This window comes from Gopherus flavomarginatus, chromosome 4, assembly GCF_025201925.1.
Source record: "Gopherus flavomarginatus isolate rGopFla2 chromosome 4, rGopFla2.mat.asm, whole genome shotgun sequence".
NCBI classification, from domain to species: domain Eukaryota; kingdom Metazoa; phylum Chordata; order Testudines; family Testudinidae; genus Gopherus; species Gopherus flavomarginatus.
The window spans coordinates 47591480-47609905 of record NC_066620.1 but is presented as its reverse complement, the minus strand read 5'-3'; the positions used below and the strand labels follow the sequence as shown (position 1 = coordinate 47609905).

Here is an 18426-nt window from a genome sequence, read left to right as displayed (position 1 = left end):
CTAGATATCAAGTAAATGAAAATGTGTGCAATACAAAAGTACACCTATCTTGCTGCAAGGAAATGTCTCTTTTTATAGGAACTATTTTTGATAGTTAAGCCATGCGCTCAGTGTTTGGAGTAATAATATTTTCCCTATGATTTTTCGCTATATGATACAGATATGTAAAGCAAAAGAATCAGATGTACCACTGCATAGCCATATTAAACAGTAAGAGACTCCTGGACTTGTTTTAGTGATACATTAATTTATCTTGTGTTACTTGTCATATAGTGCACTGCACCTAAGGTATGGACCATTAAAATATGCCCAGAGGTGTTTTACAATAGTCTCATTCAGTTACATACTTATTAATTTGCAAGTTAGATATGTTGGTTTAAGTTCAAATGTACTTTTTCACGTAAATGTGTTTCTATCATTCCAATGATGATAAAGTAGTTTAATTAAAATGTAATCAGTTAGCCAAATGGCTTGGTTTCAGCAAACATTTTGGGATAACTAAAACCTCTTTTGGTTATGGCTAATGAGAACAGGCTTGATTAAAAAGCTTTAAACAGAAATTCATTAGTTAAGAAAAACTATTTTGTTCAGAAGCAAGATATTCATTCCATGTGATCTAGGTTCACGTCATCTGCAAATACTTCATCTGCAGTAATCAAAGACAATACAAGGAATCATTGTTTTCAGTGGTGATACAATGTGAATTGCTCTCCTATATCTAGCGCTATCTTGTGTTGCCTATGTTTAGTGGTATCATTCATGTAACTGATTGCGAAGGGTTGATATGACTGCATTTTATTGTGAATTCATAGTCACTTATTCTGAGAAAAGAATTGGCATCTAATTAATGAAAGGGTATTAATCTAATGTCCTCTCTTAGAATACAATATGTGTATTAGTTCTGCACAAGTTAAAGAAGATAGCTGCTCATCTTGGCCCTATTCCTGCAAACCCTCTAAGGATGTTTGTAACTTTACTCACATGAATAGTCCATCTGATGTCAATGACACTGCACATGTGATTACTTGCATGCACAACATGTTTAACCATTTGCAGCTTTGGAACCCTGCTCTCTGGAAAAGTGGGGAAGGAATCTATGATGCCCACTCAGCACTGGCTGCTAGTAAATAAACAGGTTACTTCAAATTTTGCTGTTACAGCCCTTAGTAATCCGAGCATAGGGAGTGCATGAGTCTTCCATTTGGAGAGGCTCACATGTGAGCGCCAGAAGTTCCCTAGAAGTGGGTTGGGCCACTGGCACCTGGACCGTAGCCCCACCCCCACTTGGCCCTTCTCCCCCCAAATCCCCACCCTAGCGCCACCTCTTGCCTCCCCCAAAGCCCCACCTGCCACTCACTCCTCTCTGCCTCTTCTCCCTGGGCCCCCGCCATTCGTTTCTCTTGGTCCCCTTCCCGAAATGGCAGGGGCCACCGTGGGGTCATGGCCCCATCCAGGGGTGGCTCTAGGCACCAGCAAAGCAAGCACCTGCTTGGGGCAGCCCATTTGCAGGGGCGGCAGGGAAGCATGGGAGCTGAGAACCAACAGGGGGCTCTGGGAGCTGTAGTTCCTTGGTTAGTTCCCTGCCTACATAGCCAGCCCTGGCTACATTTCCCAACAGTCCCTTGGCCACTACCAACTGGAAAGGAAGGTGGGGGACCTCATGCAGCAGCATGCTGTGAGTGGAGAGTTGCACTGTGAATGGTAGAGATACCATATTTTAACATCCAAAAAACAGGACACTCCATGGGGAGGGAAGCCCCATCCTGCCACCATCCACTCCCACCAACTACCCGCTGCAGAAACCCCAACCCATCCAACTCCCCCCAATCACCCCCTCCTGGGACCCCTGCCCCTAACTGGCCCCCAGGACCCCACCCCCTATCTGAGCACTGCTCTTCCTTGTCCCCTGATTGCCCCCTCCCGGGACCCCTGTCACTAGCTGCCAGTTGAGATCCCAGCCCCTATCTAAGCTTCCTTTCTCCGTGTCCCCAACTGCCCCCTCCTGAGACCCCCCCAACTTCCCCCCTAGGACCCCACCCCCTACCTGTCCACTGCAAACCCCTGGGACTCCCATGCCTATCCAACGCTGCCTGTCCCCTGACTGCCCCCCCCAACCCATCTAACTCCCCCTTCTCCCTGCCCCTGATTGCCCCCCCCGAACCTCCACCCTATCCAACTCCCCACTCCTTGTCCCTTGACTGCCCCCTAGGAACCCCCTACCCCTTCTCCAACCCCCAACCCCCTTACTGTGCCACTCAGACCAGCGTGTCTGGCTCCGCGCAGCACCAGACACGCTGCTGCATACATGCTGCCATGCTCCCTCACGGAGCCCACAGCCCCTCCCCCCCCCACAGCACCTGCCTTCCAGATTTGAACACCTCAAAATTCAGGCGTGCTCAAGCTCAGTTTGGGCAGTTGTTACTTCATTTCTCCCAAATCGAATATACTGATCCACTGTAACTTGCTGTAGAAAAGTAGGATAAAATTGAGCAAGAAATGCTTCCCAGTGGTTATTAGGACTGGAACTGCTATTTTCAACAGCCATTGCCTTTGTTTGTTTGTTTGTTTAAAAGGAAGACAGTGATATTGCATTGGCAAGTTCCCCATAGAAAGAAAGAGTGGAACAAAAGAATAATAAAGGCACCTTAACTTTTCCTCATTTATGAAGGACAGTCTTATAATATACATCCAGATATCCTCCAATCACACAAGCTGAAAATTGTTCCACTTTACTGCAGCTCTGTAACCATATGGGAACCAATCCTGTCTGTGTTTTGTGCACATCCAAAATTCCTGCTGAATGACCCACCCTGGGAGTGAGTTACCAGTGACCCAGGGCTGCGGCAGAAGGGGGGTCCAGGTGGGGGTGGGGGAGAGAGCCCAGGGCTGGGGCAGCAGGAGGTGTGGGTCGGGGCACTGATGGGAGGGAAGGGGGGAGCCCAGGGCTGGGGCAGCAAGGGGGTGGGGTGAAGGCACTGGTGGGGGGGGAAGAGGGAAGCCCAACGCTGGGGCAGCAGGGGGTGTGGGTGAGTGGGGGAGAGCCCAGGGCTGGGGCAGCATGGGAGTGCAGGGGGGAGCCCAGGGCTGGGACGAGGGGCAGTCAACATTTTTTTTGCTTGGGGTGGCAAAAAACTTAGAGCTGGCCCTGGCCCCATCACTTTTTCCTGCCTTAGGTGAGTGACGGAAGAGAGGGGGCAGAGAGGGGCGGGCAGGGGAAGGCCATGAGGGATGAGGCAGAGCAGGGGCAGGAAGAGGCGGACCAAGGGTGGAGCCTCAGAGGAAAAGGCAGGGAGGAGCATGGGTTTGGGGAGGGCTTTAGGGAATGAAGTGGAGCAGGGATGAGGCAGAGCATGGGCATGGCCATGGTCCAGGTGCTGTTCCATCCCCTTGGATCGAGCTTTGCTTCTGGCACTCCAAAGGTGGTGGTTGGCTGGCACACTTCCAGAGGGGTGACCTGGACCACAGCCATGGCATTTCCCCCTCTGCATGACTGGACTTTTGCCTCCACTGACCTTTTATCTGCACCGCCCATGAATCTGAGCCTGACACATTTGACAAAAAAACTCTCTCTCTCTCTGTTACACTGAGGCAATTGCAGACAGTCAGGTCATTCTTGTACTCCTGATATTCCATCTGAATCTTTCCTTTACAGGGCCTTCTTAGTTCAGGAAAGCTCTCTTCAGGGTTTAGAGCAAGGCCTTTCTATTCATGTCAGTGCATCTTTACCAATTAGATCTCCTTTTTCTTCATCATCGAATATTTTCTTTCATCCAGTTTTCTGAAAGAAACAAGCTGATCTCTGTGGGTGTGTATCCACGTTTTGTTTACGTTCTCTCTAAAGCTTGTTGAGTATCCCAGATACTCTGTGTGGAGATGGGCATTTCATCACTAAGAGAGAGAGTTTCAGAAGTGCCTAAGAGGCCTTGCCTAGGGGCAAAAGTCCCATTGTAAGTCAACACAACTAGTGCTCCTAAATCCCGTTTACACTTTTGAAAGCTCTCCAGAAATTAATGTTTACCATATCTGTCGGTTTCAGTGAACATGCTTTGAATTCTGTGAAACTGCAAGGACTTAATTTAATACTTTTGGAACATTATGGTGGTGTGGTTGACACACTGGCTTGGGATTCTCGGTTAGGTTCCTTGCTCTACCATGGATTTCCTGTGTCCCCTTGTGCAAGTCACGTAAAACTGATTCTCATTTACATTAACTTCTCATTGCAGAGTATAAATGAGAACCTGGTCCTTAATCTCTCTGTGCTTCAGTTTCCCATCTGTAGAATAGCGATGGTAAAGCTTCCTTTCATATACACTTGAAGCTGGGGATGCGATTCCCAGCTTGCGTAGACATATCAGCATTAGCTCTCTTTGAGCTGCCATGCTAAAAATAACACTGTCAATGCAGTGGCATGGGGAGCACCTCTGGCTAGCTGCCCAAGTACATGCCCAGAGGGCCTGGGTGGCTACATACTCAGGATGGCTAGTCCGAGCTGCTACCCATGCTACTCCAGCTATGCTGTTATTTTTAGCACACTAACTCGAGCAGAGATAGAGCTGGTACGTCTACATGAGCTGGGAATCACACCCACTGCTCCAAGTAGAGATGTAGTCTTAGATTGTGAGCTCTTTGGGTGAGGCATGATCGGTACCTAGCAAAGTGGAGCCCTAATTTTCTTTGGGGCCTCTATGTACTCCTGTCTCATACATTACGATTTATTTTTATTAATTGGACTTGGATTTTTTTTAAAACTTCACATGTGTTGATTTTAACTATGCACTGTAGGCATTTGAGTCCAAACTCAGTTTTGGGTAATATTTAAACAAATAGGAGGTGGCAAGGCCTATGGATGCTTTTAAATTCATTCCCCTATTGCATATTAGGTAAGATGATACTTGCCAGGTGATGCAGCACTCTGCAGTGCCAAACATATTTCCCTCAAGCACCAAGAATGCACACCCTATTCCCTTTCCTCTCCCTTCTCTCTTTTGTAGCCTCAACAAGCATGTTCATTGTGGCTACAGAAAGGAACATTTCATTCTTCAGATATATATATATATATATTCATGTTCCCTTAGCTAATGCAAAAATACCGAATATTGTGATACACTTCTCTCTCCCTCCTTCTCTCTCTCTGTTTTTTTTAAAAGGTCAGAATAAATACAGCCATAGAATAGCTGGCACTATTTGCTCAGTAATTGCGTCCCTCAGGTACTGAAATTTTCATCGTTTTGAGATGTAAAGACTCACTGTGTGCTTCTTTATCCCATTGCCCAAGCATGTCTGTGAGTACTCACACAGAGAATGTTGTAGCCATAGCTGTTAAGGTTTCAGAATTAACAGAAATCATTTTGAACAGACTGAGTTTTGGCAGATTTTTGTGATATTCTAAGAAAATACACCTCTACCCCGATATAACGTGACCCAATAGAACGTGGGTTCGCATACAACATGGTAAAGCTCTGACATGCTGCTCTGAGCAGCGTGTTAAGGGTGTCGGGCCAGGCCGGGACTGAGGGGTTTGATAAGGGGCAGAGGGTCTCGGAGGTGGTCAGGGGCTGCCCCCTCCCCAGGATCTGGGGAGCAGCAGCTGTGGGAGGGCACTTATGGGGGCCCCGCAGTCCCAGAGTGGCCCAGGGAATTAGCGGAGGAACGGGAGCAGCCCACTCCGCTTCCCTTGCCCCAGCCCCAGCCCCAGCCATGTCGCTCGGAGGAGGGGGCTTGGGAGAAGGGATCCCCCCTACACTCACCAGCAGGGACGGAAGTAGAGCAGCCCCCTACTCCACTCCGCCAGCTCCCAGCCGCAGCACTCCGCTTCCCGCCACAGGTGAGTTTGGGGGGCATCCTTTCACCAACCTCCCTGCTCTCACCTGCGGCGGGAAGTGGAGCGCCGCGGCTCGGAAGTGACAGAGTGGAGCAGGCTGGGGCTACGTCGCTCCGCTTCCCGCTGCCGGTGAGTGCAGAGGGCATCCTTTCCCCAACCTCCCTGCACTCACCGGCAGCGGGAAGCGGAGCAGCCCAGCCCCAGCCAGCTGCACTCTGCCAGCTCCCAGCCGTGGCGCTGCACTTCCTGCTGGGCAGGTGAGTGCAGGACCTTTCCCCAGCTGCCCCCCAGCGACACGACTGGGGCCGGGGCAAGGAAAGCGAAGCAGGCTAGGGCCGCGTTGCTCCACTTCCTGCTGCAGGTGAGTGCGAGAGGGCATCCTTTCCCCAGCCTCCCCGCACTCACCGAAGTGGAGCACCGTGGCTGGGAGCTGGCAGGGTGGAGCGGACTGGGGCTGGGCTGCTCCGCTTCCTGCCGCTGCTGGTGAGTGCCTGTCAGGGTTCGGGGGTGGGGTGGAGTGGATAGGGGTCAGAGCAGTCAGGGTACAGGGGGATTGGTTAGGGAGTGGGATCTTGGGAGTGATTAGGGATGGGGGTCTCTGGAGGGTGTGGCCAGGGAACAAGCAACGGTGGGGAGGAAGCAAGTTTGATATAGCATGGTCTCACCTATAACGTGGTGAGATTTTTTGTCACCCGAAGACCGTGTTATATCGGGGTAGAGGTGTATTAAAACACTATTCTTGCCAGCCGGGGTCCCGGATGCAGGCCCTGGTCAGCCCGCTGCTAGACTAGGTGAACAGAACCCCAGACCAGCAGTGAGCTGAGCGGGCCGGCAGTGTAAGATCAACATTTTAATTTAATTTTAAATGAAGCTTCTTAAACATTTTGAAAACCTTGTTTATTTTACAATACAACACTAGTTTAGTTGTATAATATAGAGACTTATAGAGAGAGACCTTCTAAAAAGCATTAAAATGTAATACTGGCATGCGAAACCTTAAATTAAAGTGAATAAATGAAGACTCAGAACAACAACTCTGAAAGGTTGCCGACCCCTGTTGTAGATAGACGTGTAATGAGGCAGTCATTTTCTAATGTCATTTAGACACCAATTAGTATTCCATTTTGTGCTTTATCTGTTAGAACGTTAATCCATAAGGATTCAGGATCAGCATGCCATTCCCCCTTCCTTTTTGCCAACTCATACCTTTCTAAATAAGTTATAACCAAGGATTTTAAGATTCTAATCATGTGAATCTTCACACCAGGTTTCAGTAATATCAAATTGGTCAAATTCATACTCATAAATGAGCAATTCTGTTTCATCTTGTTTATTATCTGGCTCCTAGCATTGATGCACAGTCAATTTAAGAATTTCTTCTCTTCAAGTCTCCTGGTTTGGATGATTTAGTTAGGAATTGGTCCTGCTTTGAGCAGGGGGTTGGACTAGATGACCTACTGAGGTCCTTTCCAACCCTGATATTCTATGATTCTATGATTCCTTGATTAAAATTTTATTCCTTACATCTTGAACATATGCTAAATGGGTGCTCCTTTGTTCCCCTTTCCCATTTGTTGTTGGGAACACCTACTTGACAGTATTCTACTGTTGAGAATAGCCCACTTCCACTTTAATTGAATTGTCTCATTAGCACTGACCCGCCACTTCGTAAGGCAACACCCCTCTTTTCATATACTGTGTATATATACCTGCCTACTGTTTTTTTCCACTTCATGCATCTGATGAAGTGGGTTTTAGCCCATGAAATCTTATGCCTAAGTAAATTTGTTAGTCTCTAAGGTGACACAAGTACTCCTTGTTGTTTTTGCTGATACAGACTAACATGGCTACCACGCTGAAACCTGTCACCACTTGACTTTCTGTCATCCTGGCCTCCTCACAAGGTTCTGCACCCGAGGAAGCCAGAGCAGATTCTGAGTGGACCTGAGTATTGTATTTGTTTGGCTCTCAGTTAGACATTGGAGCCAAGTTCACCCATGGTCTGTTCTGGTTTTTACTGTGTAGATTCTGGTGGAAGTCCGTGATTGGAACTCAGATGCCACAATGATGACTGCAATAGAAAGTTCTAAATAGCAGCATGATGATTTACTACACATCAGAGACGTTCGATTCTCTTTCCAACTCTGCAGGAATTGCTCATTATGTCATAATCCAGAAAAAATGATATTGATGAAATCCAATGACAGAGAGAAAGTTTAATATAAAATCTATAATACTGTAAATGATGCATGGCTAAAACTGAAATAATTCAGTCTATTTAGTGGAATATATTGGACTCCATTAAAATATTCTGCTTTAAATTAAGGACAATAGGGATTTACTGAAGGTGTGAAGTAGAAATTGAAAAGCATTAGTATATCATGGATAGTAGAACTATGCATAACTGATGGATTATGAGACAGGTTAAAGCTGTATTAGATGTCAAAATGCAAGCTATGCCTACCTTTCTGCTTTCATTTCTCAATACTCCTCCACTTGCTCCTTCTGCTTTCTCAATCCTCTCTCCTTTTGTCTCCTCCGCCCACTCTCTGTTTTACACCTTCACTCATACTGCCTGCTTCACTGTTCTCATATGCAAACTAGCTTTTGCAATCCACTGCTTTTTTCCAGTAACTCTTCCTACCACCTTCTCATCATCAATAATCCCCAGAGCTTCCCTCACCTGAACTATAGTCCTGTCTCATTTGTTCATCTCTGATAATTTGGCTTGTAAATTCTTTATGACATTTTGTCTGGCTCTATTAATTAAACACAATATACATTTATAATAAGTGACTTAAAAATGATGGGCCCAAACAGCCATATCAGGGAAAGATTCCCATTGAAGTCAAGGAGAACTTTGGCCCATATCCTGCAATCCTTTCTAATTCAATCATAATAATAAGCTACCCTAGCCTTCTGTGCAGTATTGTGAACAACATTAATCCTAACTATTCTTACTTATTGTAAGAAGTGGCTACATGAAGCTTTCATAATGGCAAAACCAATTGTGTCATTGGAAGAGTATCTGTCCCCCTACAGAAACTGAACTGCACTTAAGCAGGCAGCGGGTTCTGACAGAAAGATGTCAGATTGCAGAATAATTCTGACGTATTTTAAAAGCCTATGAAGAAACTTTATGGACCCTTTGGAAAAGGAATAATAGTATTGCCTGCATAAATTATTACATTTTCTATCAGAAAAGAATCATGTGCATATTTTCCTTTTTTTTTCTCCTTTGTTTGAACAATTTATACAAGAAATACAATATTAAGAATATATTTTTAAAAATATATTCAAGCATGCAATAACTGCTCTCTCCAGATACGGACACAGAACCAGAAGTTTCAGAAAATCTATTTGATAAATACTGTAGCAGGCAGCTCAACAGCTCCGTGCAAAAATGAAGACATGCCCTCCAGAAGTTAAATGTAGATAAATGATATTCTGTTAGTATTGAAGAAATGCAGCTTCAGTATTTGCTGAAAGATACTAATGTTGGCTGTGTGATTCAACAAAACTACAGAATCACTCCATTAATTTGCCACAATGTCTGAGAGAACATTTGAAAAGAGCTAAAAACTTTTGCCTAATCAACTGATGAGATAAACATTGGTTAAAAGAAATTTTGCTGCTGCATCATGTTTTATTCAAGCAAGCTGCAGTAGCTGATGACAGTCCTGGGTTCCTAATGTTGGTAGAGTTACGCAGCTATAAAAATATTACAGATACAGCAATAAGGCCAGAAAATTACCCAGGTTTTATGGTAGATTTGTCATGACCCTATACTAAGAAAAGTGGAACTGATTGATATGGGCAGACTTAGCATTTCCTTATTAATGCAGTTCTATAAAGTTTGGTAGGGAGTGTTAGCTGGCCAAAGCAGAGCCTTATACTATCTGCTTTACAAGGAGGATATAAGTCTTAGTAGTATTAACAGCTCTCCATATTTTGTTTCTTATAGTTCAAGGGCTACAGGCCTACTTTTCTAAAGCAGAAGATTCCATTAGCTTTGCCCCTGTTCCCACTGATCAATAGCAAAATTTCTGACATGGTGAGAATCAGGAGCAGAATAGCCGTCTTATTAAGTACATTAACTCATTAAGAATAAGTGTCCTTTAAACTACACCAGTGGAATAGATTCTGGATCCCTGTTCAACCTGCTGTAATCTGGTATGGCAGCACAAAGAAGTCCGAATGCCAGCTTTAACCAGTCATTTGTGGATTTTCCCAGTACAGAGAAATTACTGCCTCTTCCCCACTACTGACTTTAGGCATAGGGGGAGGAGGCATGCCTGCAATACTGTTCCATTGTGGTCATCTCCAACTGGGAGAATAGCCTTCTGAACGCCAATACCAGCCCAGGCAACTGAGAGCAGCCCTCAGGATGTTCAAAATTGCAACAGGGACAAGTCCAGCCCCAGTTGTAAAGGACCCATCCCCTCCTGCCCCCCTCCCCAGCCCTGTGCAAATCAACCATGTTTTATTATATGTCTTTGATATCTGCTTTCATATATTGCCATAATAATCCACATACTTCCATTATTGTTGCTTGTTTTTGTGTTTTTTTTTTACTAAAGTCAAGAGTAGTGTATCTGTCCTGTCCTTAATTGGGATTTAGGAGACGGTCTTGTTGATAATTAATCTTGTCTGTCTAAGTTCTACAGTCCTATGTACCCTTTTCTGCCTTTGCTAATATAGCCTTATTTTGCTTATAAAGGAATTTACAGAAGGTATGGAGGTAATAATACATTTTATTGTCCCAACAGAAATAACATTCATAATGCCATTTTTGAGATCCCACAGGTAAATCTGTCAGGAATAAGTGGTGTTGTGCTAAAAAACTACACAGCCCCATTAATGTTACACTTCCTTTGATTTTTTTTTAATGAATTGCTTATATTTTTAAAATAGAATTATTCTGATGACATGCCATTGCATTGCTGAAGATTTTTAATTATGGGTGTTCCTCAATAATATATCGATGTTTTTAATGTTAAAAGGATGATAATCAACATGCCTGTCCGGAGTTCAGATGACCCTAATTTAGACTCTTGCAGCACACTCCAGAGTTTGAAATGTATCAAATGGGGTAGGAAGAGAAAGACAAGCAGAGACAGAGGTGGGAGTTTTTGGAGGATAGATCTGTTGCTAGAATCAATTCATACAGCAAGACAGACTAGCAGTCAGAAAGGCAGGGGAACATGATGTGCACACTAATCTTAAGTAGGTGATCTGCCTCTCTGAAGTTCAGCTTTGACAGTACTAGCTTTCCTCAAACTTCCTCCTCTTCATTATTCTCTAGACTTTGATTACTCTGAACTCTGATTTGGTCTTTTGACTATGTATTCCTTTGAAAGGCAAGATTTCAGCAGGAGTTCTCCCTTGCACGATTTCTCTGGACTTCTTAGTGCTGCTGCTCTTGAATTGTTGTGTTTCCTCTGAGAATAAATGCCCAAGTCAAGTATCTTAATAATTTAGGCTGGGATTTTCACAGGCGCCCAAGGGACGTAGAAGCTCAAATCCCATTGAAATTCAATGGAACCTGAGTGCCTAGTTCCCTTAGGCTCCTTTGAAAATCGCAGCCTCAGGCTCTGATTCAGCTGCTGTTCAAATTGATGGGATAATTTCCGTTGACTTGAACATAGTTGGATAAGGCCTTTAAAGACTGGATCTAGAACTTCAGCAATGAAAAATAGTGACTTGACTTTGCTTTGAAATTTGAAGGGGAAATTATTATACTTGTAGGTAGAGCCCTACAGTGCGACTATGCCCACAGGACCCACCGACATAATGGAGGGCGCAGGTAAAATGTGGGCAGGATTGGCTGGACAAAAAAAACCCCAGGCTGTGGTAATTTAGAGAAAAACACTAAATCTCTCATCAGTTTGTTGTAAATATAATTTCAGCAATGTAAAGCAAGTTTTGAGGTTTTAAAAAAATAAAAGTTTTAATAGTTGAATTTAAGTGAGGGATTTTAGAGTAGCTTGTGAATAGTCATGTCCAGCTGCTGTTTGATGGAGAAAATTGCCAATGTGTCATGTAAGTCTACTTCTCAGTGTAGACGCCGTGCCAGAAAAGACTACTGCATCATCAAACATGTTTAGCTCCATCTACAATAAATGTTAAAAGTTATAAGATGCTGATATGCGGCTTAACTAATAAAGAATTAAAGGAGGTATGACAGGGACAGGCTAGATGGCTACAGGAGAGTGGTGGATGGTAGATACATTAGTCCCAGATTAAGTAGGTCACTTTTCCCAGGCTAATTAGGACAACCTTGGTTCGAGTGATCATGAGCTAATTCAGTTCAAACTAGATGGAAGGATAAACAAAAATAGATCTGGGACTAGAGTTTTTGATTTCAAAAGGGCTATCTTTAAAGAATTAAGGAAACTAGTTAGGGAAGTGGATTGGACTGAAGAACTTGTGGATCTAAATGCAGAGGAGGCCTGGAATTACTTTAAGTCGCAGCTGCAGAAACTATCACAAGCCTGCATCCCAAGAAAGGGGAAAAAAACCATAGGCAGGAGTTGTAGACAAAGCTGGATGAGCAAGCATCTCAGAGAGGTGATTAAGAAAAAGCAGAAAGCCTACAAGGAGTGGAAGAAGGGTGGGATTAGCAAGGAAAGCTACCTTAGTGAGGTCAGAACATGTAGGGTTAAAGTGAGAAAGGCTAAAAGCCAAGTAGAGTTGAACTTTGCAAAGGGAATTAAAACCAATAGTAAAAGGTTCTATAGCCATATAAATTAGAAGAAAACAAAGAAAGAAGAAGTGGGACTGCTAAACACTGAGGATGGAAAGGAGGTTAAGGATAACCTAGACATGGCCCAATATCTAAATAAGTACTTTGCCTCAGTCTTTAATAAGGCTAATGAGGAGCTTAGGGTTAATGGAAGGATGACAAACGGGAATGAGAATATGGAGGTGGATATTACCACACCTGAGGTAGAAGCCAAACTTGAACAGCTTAATGGGACAAAATCGGAGGGCCCAGACAATCTTCATCCGAGAATATTAAAGGAACTGGCGCATGAAATTGCAAGCCCGTTAGCGAGAATTTTTAATGAATCGGTAAACTCAGGGGTTGTACTGTACGACTGGAGAATTGCTAACATAGGTCCTATCTTTAAGAAAGGGAGAAAGAGTGATCCGAGTAACTATAGGCCTGTTAGTTTGACATCTGTAGTATGTAAGGTCTTGGAAAAAATTTTGAAGGAGAAAGTAATTAAGGACGTTGAGGTCAATGGTAATTGGGACAAATTACAACATGGTTTTACTAAAGGTAGATCATGCCAAACCAACCTGATCTCCTTCTTTGAGAAGGTGACAGATTATTTAGACAAAGGAAATGCAGTAGACCTAATTTACCTCGATTTCAGTAAGGCATTTGACACAGTTCCACATGCGGAATTATTAGTCAAATTGGAAAAGATGGGGATCAATATGAAAATTGAAAGGTGGATAAGGAACTGGTTAAAGGGGAGACTACAACGGGTCGTACTGAAGGGTGAACTGTCAGGCTGGAAGGAGGTTACTAGTGGAGTTCCTCAAGGATCGGTTTTGGTACCAATCTTATTTAACCTTTTTATTACTGACCTTGGCACAAAAAGCGGGAATGTGCTAATAAAGTTTGCGGATGACACAAAGCTGGGGGGTATTGCTAACATGGAGAAGGACTGGGATATCATACAGGAAGATCTGGATGACCTTGTAAACTGGAGTAATAGTAATAGGATGAAATTTAATAGTGAAAAGTGCAAGGTCATGCACTTAGGGATTAATAATAAGAATTTTAGATATACATTGGGGACGCATCAGTTGGAAGCAACAGAGGAAGAGAAGGACCTTGAGGTATTGGTTGATCACAGGATGACTATGAACTGCCAATGTGATATGGCCGTTAAAAAAGCTAATGCAGTTTTAGGATGCATCAGGCGAGGTATTTCCAGCAAAGATAAGGAGGTGTTAGTACCGTTATATAAGGCACTGGTGAGACCCCACCTGGAATACTGTGTGCAGTTCTGGTCTCCCATGTTTAAGAAGGATGAATTCAAACTGGAACAGGTTCAGAGACGGGCTACTAGGATGATCCAAGGAATGGAAAACTTGTCTTGTGAAAGGAGACTCAAAGAGCTTGGCTTGTTTAGCCTAACCAAAAGAAGGCTGAGGGGGGATATGCTTGCTCTTTATAAATATATCAGAGGGATTAATATTAGGGAGGGAGAGGAATTATTTAAGCTTAGTACCAATGTAGATACAAGAACAAATGGGTATAAACTGGACACTGGGAAGTTTAGACTTGAAATTAGACTAAGGTTTCTAACCATTAGAGGAGTGAAGTTCTGGAACAGCCTTCCAAGGGGAGTAGTGGGGGCAAAAGACATATCTGGCTTTAAGTCTAAGCTTGATAAGTTTATGGAAGGGATGGTATGAGGGGATAGCCTAATTTTGGCAATTGATCTTTGATTATCAGCAGATAAGTATGCCCAGTGGTCAGTGATGGAATGTTGAATGGGATGGGATCTGAGTTACTGCAGAGAATTCTTTTCTGAGTGCTGGCTGGTGAGTCTTGCCCACATGCTCAGGGTTTAGCTGATCGCCATATTTGGGGTTGGGAAGGAATTTTCCTCCGGGGCAGATTGGCAGAGGCCCTGGAGGTTTTTCGCCTTCCTCTGCAGCGTGGGGCATGGGTCACTTGCTGGTGGATTCTCTGCAGCTTGAGCTCTTCAAACCAGAATTTGAAGACTTAAATAACTCGGACATAGGTTAGGGGTTTGTTATAGAAGTGGATGAGTAGGGTTCTGTGGCCTGCTTTGTGCAGGGGGTCGGACTAGATGATCACATTGGTCCCTTCTGACCCTAGAATCTCTGAGTCTATGAGGACACCTAGAGCCAATTAGGAAGCCACTAGAACCAATTAATGCAGGTAGGCTACACAGGGCACCTGGTTAAAAAAGACCTCCCTTCAATTAGTGAGGGACGTGCAAGGAGCTGGAAGTGAGAGGGCATGCTGCTGGAGGACTGAGGAGTACAGACGCTATATGGGATCAAGAGAAAGGTTCTGCGGTGAGGATAAAGAAGGTGCTGGGGGGAGATCATGGGGAAGTGGCCCAGGGAGTTGTAGTTGTCACACAGCTGTTACAGGAGACATTGTAGACAGTTGCAATCCACAGGGCCCTGGGCTGGAATCTGGAGTAGAGGGTGGGTCCGGTTTCCCCCCATCCCCCCTGACCCACTATTTGACACAGGAGGAGTTGAGCTGGACTGAGAATCATATCAGAGGGGAAGGTATCTGGCCTGACCCCAACCCACTAAGGGGGACAACCGAGACTGCGGGGATTGGTCTCTTCCCTTTCCCCCATGCTGGCCAGTGATGAGGTTAGCTGAGTGAACGGCAGGTTTGAGCCAGTGGCAAAAGTGGCCAAACTGAGGGCTGCCGTGAACCTCTGAGGTGAGCAAATCTGCCAGAAAGCACAGGACCCACCAAGGCAGAGGAGGAACATTGTCACGGAGGTTAATGTCCACATGACTGACGAGAGGCTGAGGGAACTGGGCTTATTTACTCTACAGAAGAGAAGAGTGATGGGGGATTTGATAGCAACCGTCAACTACCTAAAGAGGGATGGAGCTTGGCTGTTCTCAGTGGTGGCAGATGACAGAACAAGAAGCAATGGTAGCAGATGACAGAACAAGAAGCAGTGGTCTCAAGTTGCAGTGGGAGAGGTCTAGGCTGGATATTAGGAAAAACTATTTCACTAGGTGGGCAGTGAAACACTGGAATGCGTTACCTAGGTAGGTGGTGGAATCTCCATCCTTAGAAGTTTTTAAGGTCCAGTTTCACAAAGCCCTGACTGGGATGATTTAGTTGGTGTTGGTCCTGATTTGAGCAGGGGATTGGATTAGATGACCTCCTGAGATCTCTTCCAACTTTAATCTTCTATGATTCTATTAATGTAATTAATGCAAAAATATATCTTGTCAAATTAACAATATTGTTTGTTGATGAGCGTACAGGTTTGGTTGATAAAGGTAATAGCATTTATGTCATATACTTTGGCTTCTATAAGGCATTTGACTTGGTACCACATGACATTTGATTATAAAATTAACATGATACACATTAAATGGATTAAAAATTGGCTGTGTGATAGGTCTCCAAACTGCAATTGTCAAGTGGGAATCGTCATCAAGCAGGTATGTTTCTGGTAAGGTCCTGCAGGGATTGGTTCTTGGCTCTTTGCCATTTAACATTTTTTTGGAGGGAAACATAAAATCATTGCTGATAAAGTTTACAGATGACACAAAAAGTGGGAGAGTGGTAAATAATGAAGAGCACAGGTAGCCTGATCCAGACAGATCTGAACTGCTTGGTAAACTGGACGCAAGCAAACAATACGCATTTTACTATGGTTAACTGCAAATGTATGCATCTAGGAATAAAGAATGTAGGCCATCCTTGCAGAATGGGGGACTCTATCCTGGGAAGAAGTGACTCTAAAAAAGATTTGGGTGTTTTGGTGCATAATCAGCTGAACATGAGCTCTCAATGTGATGCTTTAGCCAAAAGAGCTAATGTGATCCTGGGATGCATAAACCGGAATCTCGAGTAGGAGTAGAGAGGTTATTTTACCTCTGCATTAGACAGTGCTGTGACTGCCACTGGAATATTGTGTTCAGTTCTGGTGCCCACAGTTCAAGAAGGATGTTGATAAACTGGAGAGGGTTTTGAGAAGAACCACAAGAATAATTAAAGGGCTGGAAAACATGCCTTATAGAGTAAAAAAGCTCAATCTGTTTAGCTTAACAAAAAGATTAAGTGGTGACTCGATTACTGTCTTAATATCTACATGGGGAGCAAACATTTAATAATGGGCTTTTCAGTCAAGCAGACAAAGATTTAATGAGATCCAGTGATTGGGAGTTGAAGCTAGATAAATTCAGACTGGAAATAAGGTATACATTTTTGACAGTGAGGGTAATTAACTATTGGAATTATCCATCTCTGACACATTCTAAATCAAGTTTGTTTTTTTTCTAAGAGATATGCTCTAGGAATTCTTGGGGAAGTTCTATGACCTGTATTATACAGGAGATCAGGCTAGATGATCACAATTGTCCTTTCTAGCCTTGGAATCTATAAATAAAAGCAATTTGTCACTGGGAGTATATTTATGGGTAAGTATGTAGTATGTTACAAGGACAAAAAATAAATTTTAATCTTAAGTGGTATATTACTCTATATTTGTTTCTTTCAAAATAATGGAAAGGCTAGGACTCTTTTCAAAGAAATATCACCTGTTATACAACATTTTCAATTATCTGCAAGAAAATATAAAATCATTGATGGTAAAGTTTTCAGATGATGAAAACAATTGGTGAAATGGTAAATATATATAAGGTCAGTTCTACAAAGCAATATGGATACTGGGTAAGCTGGGCTCATTTAAACGTGTGTTTTTAATAAAGTCAAATAAAAGATCATGCATCTAAGGACAAAAAGTGTAGGTATTGTATTCCCCAGGCTTCCTTCAGCATCTAACTGCCTGCCACAGCTACCAACTTTTGTGCAGCTTCAGGTAAATTGAAGGTTATTGTTATATACAAATTACTTGCAAATATGTAAATTATGCAGTGAGATAATTTGTATCTTTGCAAATAATTTGCATAAAGTTTCACAAATGGAACTGAACAAAACATGACAGCTCTGCAAAAATAAGTTGGAGTGAAAGGTCAACAAAAGGGTAAATTTAAGCTGAATATCAGAGAAGATTTTCTAATTACAAGGATAATTAGTCTGTGGAGTAAACTTCTCTAGAGAGTGGTGAGAACCACTATACTTCAGTAATGATATAACTGGACTAGGTATGAGTGGAAAATGTACTACAGTGAGGAATCTTGCATTAACTTTGGTGTGTGAAAAGATATAATGAACAAAAAACTATATGAAAAGGCTGCAAAGTAAAACACTCAAAAAATAGGAAATTCTACCTTTTGTGCATTTGGACTGTGATATCTATTACACCTCTATGTAACATGACCCGCTATAACACGAATTTGGATATAATGCGGTAAAGCAGTGCTCCGGGGCGGGCAGGACTGCGCATTCCGGTGGATCAAAGCAAGTTCGATATAACACGGTTTCACCTCTAACGCGGTAAGATTTTTTGGCTCCTGAGGACAGCGTTATATCGGGGTAGAGGTGTACTATATGTATGTAAAGCATCTAGCACTGTGGGGCCTAATCTCATCTGAGGCCTCTGGACACCAGTGGGATACAAATGGATGATGATGATGTGACACAGATGTCAAATATTTAAATTTAAGGAGACCTATGAAAAAACTGAAAGGAGATGCAGAGGTATTCTTTGCTGAATGACTCCTAAATATTTTCCAATTGCACAGTGCTATATAATGGGCCAAATTCATTACTACTGTAAATGTTCAAGTCAGTGCAGTTACACAGTGATGAGTTTAGCCCAGCTTGACTTTCTCTCTCAAAATGTGAGTAACAATTGGAAAGTGCACAGCTTTTGATAACATGTTCTTCTTTTAGAATGAGGAATAGACTATTATAAAAGGAAAAGGGGAAAACAGGTCAGTTT

The 18426-nt window shown here is 43.4% G+C and overlaps 1 protein-coding gene across 3 annotated transcripts in view; it reads left to right on the top strand.

Moving 5' to 3' along the window:
* Positions 1-18426, top strand: part of KCNK2 (potassium two pore domain channel subfamily K member 2) — a 174381-nt gene that overhangs the window by 139388 nt on the left and 16567 nt on the right. The window lies entirely within an intron of this gene.